This window comes from Gambusia affinis, linkage group LG11, assembly GCF_019740435.1.
Source record: "Gambusia affinis linkage group LG11, SWU_Gaff_1.0, whole genome shotgun sequence".
Lineage (NCBI taxonomy): Eukaryota > Metazoa > Chordata > Actinopteri > Cyprinodontiformes > Poeciliidae > Gambusia > Gambusia affinis.
In genome coordinates this window covers 11,695,075-11,704,747 of record NC_057878.1, presented here as the reverse complement: position 1 = coordinate 11,704,747, position 9,673 = coordinate 11,695,075, and the positions used below count along the sequence as shown (strand labels likewise).

Below are 9,673 nucleotides of genomic sequence, written 5' to 3'. Positions count from 1 at the left end.
CTTTAGCTCATGTGCATCGTTGGTTCTGGTGTCTCTCATATTCCTCTTTAAAAACATCCCACTGAGTCTCTGTTGGGTTTCTGGAGGATATTGGCCAGTCAAGCAGACTGACACCGCGGTTGTTACAGCGGGCAATGGTTCTTCTGGACAAATGTCTGGTCGTGCTGAAAAATGAAGTCAGTTTCCTCAGATAGTTTGTCAGCAGAGTCATCTACCAGCAGTTTCCTAGTAAACGCCTCAGCTGACTTTGGACTCAATAAGTGGACCCAGTGGACCCAGTGGACCCGTGCCAGCAGATGACATGGCTGCTTAAATTACTGACTGTGGAAACTTCACAGTGGAGCTCAAAGACCTTGGATTCTGTTCCTCTCCTGTTTTCTCTTTAGCTCAGGAACGACACTTCTGACATTATGTCTGAGTTACAAGGAGCTCTGCACAGGAGCTCATCTCCTTAAAATGTCTTTCAGCTCCTCTGCATTGTTGTTTTCTGGCGTCTCTGGGTTCTTGTAGAAAATACCCCCTTTTTTTTCCTGTTGAGTCTTGAAGATCTGAGTTCAGATTCAGTCCACAAGTTGCTAAACTCCCCCAAACTCTTCAGCAGATTTTGCTTTATGATAATCTCAAAGCTGCGATTGTACCAGCTGGCTTGCAATTTTCCTTCCAGCAAACTTTCCATCAGCATGCTTGAATAGAGAATCAAATGTTTAGAAAAAGACCTTTAAAGCCTGTTTGTAGAATATATCAGTGACTGTCTGCTGAACAGTTCCCTATGATTGAGAATGTAATTAATAATATTAAAATAGACCAGCATAATAAAATATTAGTTGATAGCAATAATACACTTTTCCAGAGAGGCTTCATTTTAGGTTTTTATGAGCTGTTATTCATAATCAAATGTGTTCATCACTCTCACCTTTTTAATTGGTTTGCTGAAATAAGATGAGATAGATTAACTTTTTGATGATACACTGATTAATTGAGATGTATCTGTATGATAAGCAGGAAAAACAGCAACCCTGATTATCAGCGGTATCATTAGTGCTTACATGCAGGTGCACACACACCTTCTTCTGCTGTTGTTATGCACTGAAACCCATTTCTTTGTTGCATTCCAGACGCATTCCCTTTAGCGGTGGGAATAATGTAAGAAAAGGTTTTGATCTTCACCTCATTCGTCTCCAGAGTAAATAATCCCATAAATAAAACACCCTTTAAATTAACCACCACAAAACCACAGCGGTGAGATAAACACCTGCAGTGAAGAGGGAGCAACGGTCGACTGAAACAGTGGGAGTGAATCTGCTTGTGGTTGCCGCTCATCTTTTCTTTCTTTCTCTCTGTTTCATCTGAAACTCTACGGCCAAATCCGTCTTTCTTGTTTCGGCCACTCTGCACCCAAAGCAGTCCAGCCAAGCATGTGATTCTTTTAAAACAGTTTTCTCACACAGCGGTGACCTTTCCAGGATGTCATGCCAAGGGATGCCAGCTAGTGTCAGGCCCTAAATAGATCATTAATGACCGGTGCATCGCTCTTTTCCAAGCCATTTTCGCACTTGGCCGAGTGCGTAGAAAGTAGCTGTTCCAGTCATTAATGGTTGCCTCTGGCGAGCCTGAAGCATAAATTCACATGAAAAGTACAAAAAAAACCCCCCCAAAAAACTAAACTAAAACACCAACCTTCACCCTGGGCGTTGGTGTGCAACTGGAGATGGATTTTCTCTTTTCACAGTGTGAGCCGCTGCCAAGTCTGAAATCAATCCTGAGAGGGAAAATGAAGAATGCAGGGGGCTGCTGCAAACTTGGGCACTCTTCAAAAATACCTTACGTCGATAACACGCTGTTTAGTAAGACGTTTAGTATTCTGTGGTACTGCATTATATAAAACTGAAAATCGAGAGTAAAATAACTCAATCACTTACTAAACTGAGTTGTCTGTAACTTCTGTTTGTCTCTCGCAGGGAGAAAGGGTAAGAAGTTCTGTAAAAAAAAAAAAGGGTAAAATTGACTTCTTACAGGACGGACTTAAATATTACAGTAGCGTGTAAAAGAAAAATAGTAGTTTCTGTTTTTATACTTCAGTTAGTGACAGGAAAACACAGAGCAACATTTGTATGAGGTTGTTAGAAAAAGTGTCCAACTTGTTCAGATGTGATGCTTTTTTATTGGCACCTCATTTTTTTTTCTTTGTAGATCTAAAGATGGAAAACTAAAGGCTGATCACAAACATAATGGAGTAAGTGTGCCTAGGATTCTTCATCACTGCAGACAGAGCACCTGCACAGCTTAGAATGGTACGTCAGGTCATGACCATGGCTTTTTTGTTCTGGATTTTTGTATTATTATAGTTAGATAGATACTTTAAATTTGTATCTGAGTTTATTATAATATGCTGAAAAGACACATAAATAACAACAAATAACAATAAACTTTTTTGTCCAGAATATAGTTGAAAAATTTGCACAAAGCCTTTCTTTGTTATATTTTTAAATTGCTTAGGTTTTAGAAGTTGTTTTTTTTAAATACGAAAGTATTTATAATCTCATTTGTTATTTTAGAGATAATCAATTAAGAGTAACTTTTAAAAGAAGGTAAAAGAAAATCTGAAATATTTGACCTTACCGTTTATACGGAGTAGAAACAGGTGCCTGGTCTCATTGGACAAAATGTTCCCCCTTCATGTTCGCACAATGCAGCAGGCATCCAGACTTAATAAAAACCATGTCGCTGATTCCATTTGTAATGACTTTTCTTCTGGCTCTTCTGAATCTCAAGCAGGTTTTTGGTCAGACAGCTTCACCAACTCAGCCTCCTGCTGTTCCGGTTTAATGTCTGAAATCTGCTGGGAGTTGTTTTATGCAGCTGAGGGAGAATCCTTGCGCTCCCGCCTCAATCTTTCTCCTCTGCTGGAGTTCAGCAGAAAGTACCAACGGACAAACATGAAGCAAATTCCTCTTCTTTTGGCAGCTAACTGAAACTGAAAGTAAAATAATGAAAAAACAAGAAAAAAAGAGTTTTCACCAGCAGCTGGTCTTTAATCTGGTGCTTTCAGACGTGTTATTATGAGATAATTGGAAGGAGAAGCCGAGGCATCATCTTTGACAGATGTCTGGATCAGCTCTACCTTCGTAGGTTATACTTAGATTAAATGTTCATCAGATCACTTAGGTGCCAATTAACTCATATTTTATTTTCAAAACTGATGATTATATTCACATCTCTTATCCAAAGTTATTTGTCCAATTTTCGATTGAACAGAGTACCTGGATTAAGAATGCGAAGTAATTACAGAATGATTGTTTCATTGTTTTGCACATAAATTCTTGATAATCTAAAGGATCAGATGAAAGTCATGCCTTTTATTTGTTTATTATGGTTATTCTTTCTCCTTCATGCTGCATTTGGAATTATGAAAAATACAAATGCACAGAGAGCAGCAGATGTCTTCATCTGCATTCACACTCACTGACTTTGAATCGCACACGCTAATAAATTCTCAGCAATCAGTTTTGAGGAACTGGCTGAGGAATGATTGTAAGACGATGGTACAAACGCTTTGTAATAGAGTCCGGTTATATTCTGCTGCAGGAAGAGTAACAGAGAAAGGTGGAGGATTTAACTTCAGGGAATAATGCTAAGTGAGGGTTGGTCAACCTCATTTTCTGTTGCAAGCAACCAGTCATTCCAGTTCATGCAACCATTTTTTCCTCCACTTTGAGTTGTTGCACCAGCTAATTGCTTCATTGTGATAGAACTGTCGGCATGGCAGCTAGTTAAGTTGTTTACTTAACTGGATGGAGAAAGGGCATACTCAGGTTAGGGTTTAATCCTGTGTTCTCCTCTGACGACCAAGTTGGAAAAATCAACTTTGATGCAAAATGAAACGGGAATTCTTACTTGGAACAAATGAGGTTTATCAGCTGCCTCGAAATCCAACAATTCTACCGCAAACAAAGCAGGCATGCAAATTAGAAGAATGTATCTTAATAGAGTTGTATTCGCTTTGGTGTGGCGTTTTCTTTTTCTTTTTTTTTTGTCTTCATAATTTAATAAACAAATACTCCAGATTCTGTACATATAAGATATACTGGAGTAATATGAGGATTCTCTGCCAAAATTTCTGTTCATCAAATTTTGCAACAGTCTTCAAAGAAATAAAGTAGTTTGGTCATCGGCAACACTCAGCAAACCCTGCAAAGTTTCTGACTTGTAACTTTGCAGGGTTCAGAAGATCATCAGAAGGTTTCATCTGATGCAGCATCATTTACAGATGAAATCCCAAAGTTCGACCTAAATGAAACACCTACCAAGAGACAAGATGAAGCCAACTATGTGTGAGCATCTTATTTGCATCAATGTTTTCATCATTAGCTCATTAATTAATGGAAAGTAGTCATTCCCCTCTGTTAAATTATAAAATATTAGTGATAAACCTTTTATTTTTTATTTTTTGCTTCAACTTGAAAGAAATTCAAGAAGCAACGAGTAACAAAATTATTGACATATACTAGTCTGGGAAAAGTCAAAGCAATTTCTAAGGCTCTGGGATTCCAGTGAACCGCAGTGGGAGCTGTGATACATAAATGGAGAAAATGTGGAGCAGTGAACCAGAGAAGCATCTAAAGCACAGTAGCACTTGAATGAGTTAAGGTCAGAGTTCATAATCCACTCATAAAAGAGAGAAAACAACTGAAAATGCCAGGAAATGTCCTGATATTTGCCAAGGGAAAAGATTCTGCGTATTGATGAGGGAAAAGCAAAATCTTTGGATGCTTTGCATTCCATCACATGTGGGTGAAAACTAATGAAGCATTCACCGTCGTGACAGCTGCTGCAGAAGGAGGACAACTTACTCTACTCAATAAAGAAATATTAAAGTCTCTCCATTAGTTTGTGACCTTGAACTCAAACTAATTTGGTTATTAACCCTCCTGTTATGTTGTGTGTCAAATTGACCCATTTAAAAGTTTAAACATTTTTTTTGAAAATAGTTGGAAATATTTTTTTTGCATTAAACTTTTATTATTGTTTGTTTGTTTGTTTGCAGGTTTTTTTCAGTGGACATAAAAAATGGAATTTACATTTTTTATGTCCAAATGAGTAAATGAGTAGGTTGTCATCATTGATCTTTTATTTGTGAGAAATAAAAAAAAACATCATTGCACAAATATTGATTGAAATGGTTAGTATTGGAGTTAATAATCAGACACAAAAATGTTTTAGAGGAATTTTTTGGTTTCTGACACAATTGCATGATTAAACACTCCCCCGGGTCAAACTGACCCAGGAACATTATTGCTCAGAAACAAACAGGAGGGTTAAATGAAATCATTTGAAAACAGCTTTCATATTTCCTCAAATCTTTGTTTGATCTTACAAGATCTTACGAGAACAAAAGAAAATATGCAAGGGGGCAAATGCTTTTTTAACAGAACTGCTGGAATTAAAATAATTTCAACAATTGTCCCTTCATCCACTCAAAGACCGATACAAACTTAGTAAAGATGTCAGTGGTGCTCAGGTGCTTTATACTGAGGCAAAAGGGCTTCATTAATATTACATGGATTCAAATAAAATCTGGTAGAGTAAAACCTGCAGTACAGTAAAGCATATCTTTGCTTCCCCTTTTATCAAAAAATGCATATCCAGAATATATATGTGGGCTTAAAGCCACAAAAGCATAAATATTTTCGCTCTTCTCTAATAGGTGCAGGGTTAGCACAATGCATGGTAAAAATGTTTCCTGGCAGGTAAACAACTCTAAAAGCATCCTGCAGCGTCTCAGTAAGCAGAAAGACTATCTGAAGACTCAGTCATACATTAATAATTAGAATATGATATGAGTCATTACAATGCTCTTAAATGCATGTTGTTAGCGAATCGCTTGAGACAGCTGAAAATATTGTTTGCTCAGCCTCGGTATACAAAGACGTGAAGGGAGAATAGATGAGAGTTACCATGTCAGATGAACTCCAAGCGGCCTACATACTTTACTAATTAGAGTGAAAGTAAAAATAAAAAGAAAAAGAAAAAGAAGGAAGCAACAATTAGCTGGGGAGAAATGTGCTGTCATATGGACTTAATGGCATCCTTTGAGGCATATTATTGTCCCACACATTCTGTCTGGGTATTTGCTGCTCTACCGCAAACAAAGCAGGCAAGCAAATTAGAAGAATGTATCTTAATATAGTTGTATTCGCTTTGGTGTGGCGTTTTCTTTTTTTTTTTGTCTTCATAATTTAATAAAGACACAAACAATCCCAACTGACCAGAATAAAGCAGGGCAATATTCTGTAGAAAAATAGCAGTCCTTTCTTTACTGAGTGGACTGCAGCATGGCCCAAATCTTGTGATCTGTTATTGTAGGTCTTTCCTCTAAAATATGACTTTGCTCCATTCCTGTTTCTGGGTAACACAGCTAAATATACCACAGTCATCTAAATGGGTCCTGTACTATCCTCCAATCTTTAATTCTGCGCTGCTAAATCAGACCCGCTGTCTCTCTCAGTAGCAGGGAGTCTTACTAATTACCATTTCAAATCTGTAGTTTGGCTTCCAATTCCCCCTCATTATAACTTATGGGGAGTCTGGCCAATTTGGGAAAAAAGGAAACAAGCCTTCAAAGCACAAAACAGAGCTGCAGTGAAATTGCACAGCACTGCTCCTAACCACACACTCATAAAGCAACAATGGTGGCTTCGGCAGTCCAAGTGGTCACACATTGGGTTCGTTTGTATGCTGGGTCATATTCCTGCACACATGTTGTGACTGCAAAGCTGCCAGGGTCAGTGTGAAGCGTCAGTCTGAGACGAACACATATGTTAAAATAATTACCGTCTTGCTCTCAAGAAAGCCACATGAGAAATGAATTATACATTACTACGACTGACAACCAATCAAGCCGCACATATCTGCTGCCTACCTGTTGCGCTTGGGGTTCTCTAGCATAACAAGATGAAGTCGTGCTGCTAAATTATGCAGCAGGCCGGGCCGGTTCGATTCAGTCCATCACATCGTCTTTGTGGTGTTTCACTATATTTGTTTTGTCATGCAAATCCTTGTTGCTCACAGCCCTCTGATGGATTAGACAGCTTCCTTATTACAGAGGCTTACAGCTCCTTGTTTTATGCTTCAGCTCTACTTACAATGAATCATGTGTATTGCATCCACAGAACAGAGACAGAAACTCACTGGCAATTTCATTAGGTATGCCCAAATTAATTACTTGTCGAAACAAATAGCAAATAAGTTGATCACAGCGACTCTAGACGTGATGAGGATGATTTGCTGAAATTGAAAGAGAACAATACGATGAGGAAGAAAGGGAATTTAGACGACTTTGAATGTGTTGAACGATTGTTTTATGCCGGATGGTGGGTGTGTGTCAGTATTTCAGAAACTTCTGATCTCTTGAGATTTTAACTCAAAACCATCGCTCAGGTTTACAGGGGAATGTAAACCTTTCTCTCATCCGAAAGATGCAGCTCAGATAATCACTCATTCCAACCAAGGTATGCAAAATCTCTGAACACAAATCAAAATTGAACTTGCAAATAGACTCCAGCAGCTGAGGTTAGGGTGTAGCGATCCACTAAGGTTTGTGTTTGTGTTGGGACTGTGTAGGGATTTTCATATTTGTTATTTATGTCTTACTAAATATAGGTCATATCTCTGTGTTGCTACTGTAGTTTAGATCTTGCAAATTACAATGATGCAGTGCTTTCAGATTCAGTTAACTCAATTGTGTTTAGTTTCTTAATTTGTATTTTGAATAGTGTTTCATTTTTTCCATTTTATAATTCAGCTCCCTCTGTGTTGTTGTGTTTTTTGTCATCTTTCTTCTGCTCTGCACTCTCCTCCAGCATTTCTCTGATTAGACTAACCTGGTTTCAAAATCCCTCCACACTCATTCAAGTTTAGCTTCCTATATCTTCCTGTTCCCGTTCATGTGCTTTTTCATCCCTAAAACCAGTAATCATCATTAGCTGCTTTGTTCTGCCTGCATTTAGGTCCATCTGCTATAAAATACTGTATAACATAGGATCAGAATTTAAACGACGTGAACTAATGGCTCCATCTTGCCTTGCATCAATGATTCAAGCTTGTCAGAAAGGTGCAATGATGATTTCTTTTTTCTTGGATTCCTTCGGGTCCCTTAATACCGGCATTGTTTTACTGGTACAGCCTACCTGAGTATTAACACCGACCACAACGATCCCTTTATGATCAGAGTCTACCCATCTTCTGATGGTTACTTCTGCTGGGATAATAAAGAACGTCCCAAAGCACAGATAAGTCCAAACTAACTTCTTGTACATTACAATAATGCTGCACTCTGGGCGGAGGCAGTTCATGGATCTGCAGGCAACAGGATAATGAGATTGTGACAGTATGAGTATAAAAAAAACTAATGATCATTTCTGAAGTCTAGTTAAAGCGCTGCTACAGAGAACTGAAGCGGATTTGAAGCCAAAGGTGGTTCCAACCATTCACTATCTAATAAAGTAATTGGTCAGTGAGTATAAAATTATAAAATTACTTAGAATGATCAGTTTTTTAAATTTCTCTTCTTATAGGTAAATGTTTGAGTAAAATGAACATTGTTCTTTTATTCTGTGAACTACATTCCAAACAAGATGTGTTTATTTGCAGAAGATGAGAAATGGTCAAAATAACAAAAAAGATGCAGACCTCAAATAAAGCAAAGAAAACAAGACAATATTCATTTAGAAACAACAATATTAATGTTTTAACTCAGGAAGAGTTCAGAAATCAATATTTGGTGGAAAAACCAGGAGTTTTTCAATGCGGTTCAGTGCAGTGGACTCTTATTGTTTTCCAGAGCTGTATTTATAATTTGCTGGAGAATCCCAGTGGAGACGGTTGTCAATAAGAGATGCTGGTTGAGTTAAACACAAACTCTAACAGTATGTGATACACTGGTGTTTATTTATTTTTGCAATGTTTTCAGTAAAAGCCTGAAGATTCCAGTGTTGCACAATTCCTACATTTCAATAAAAACGTAAGCAATAACGAAGTTGTTGTTGTCAAATTGTTACATCTATGAAAGGGAGAAACAAAACCAATATCTGGTTATTGGTCACATTATGTGTAGAACTTTAATTCTGTTTTGTCACTACAGTTTTTAGTTCTGTACTATTTGAGCTTTTTTGACATTTTAGTAGATTATTGTGTTGCTCATGTTCTGTTTAGTGATTATCCCTGATTTTTCCTGCGCTTGTCTTGTTCTGTTATATTATCCCGTGTTTTTTTTTGCAGTCACGTTATATTTTCTAATCTTTCTTCCCCAGTGCATCTGTTCATGTGTCCCCACACTTCATTAAATTGATATGTACATCATTTATTAATCACTTTTTTTGCTATTTCTTCCCTTCACTCTTTGCAGTCTTCTGTTATCACGTTGAACCCGTGTTCCTCTGTTGACTTACTTACATTTTTCTGTACATTTTTAGATGGTTCCTGCTATTCCCTTCATTAATCTGAACTTTACACACTATTCTGCATAACTCCTGCCTGCATTTGTATGCTAAAGACATTTAATTCTCATTTGCAGGAAAGCACACAGTGCAACCCTCCCACAGTCCTTGCTTGAATCTCAGTAAGAGTAAGATAAACGTCACGGTCGGACAACAAGGTTGCAATGGTATTGTTACTG

General features: G+C 37.7%; 1 long non-coding RNA gene across 1 annotated transcript; it reads right to left on the bottom strand.

Moving 5' to 3' along the window:
- Window positions 1–1,679: 1,679 nt before the first annotated feature.
- On the bottom strand, window positions 1,680–2,903 carry LOC122839972. The gene is made up of 3 exons (XR_006372151.1): window positions 2,620–2,903; window positions 1,920–1,977; window positions 1,680–1,759 (listed from the first exon to the last, which is right to left on the bottom strand). It is a non-coding gene; the product is annotated as an uncharacterized LOC122839972 (long non-coding RNA).
- Window positions 2,904–9,673: the final 6,770 nt, after the last annotated feature.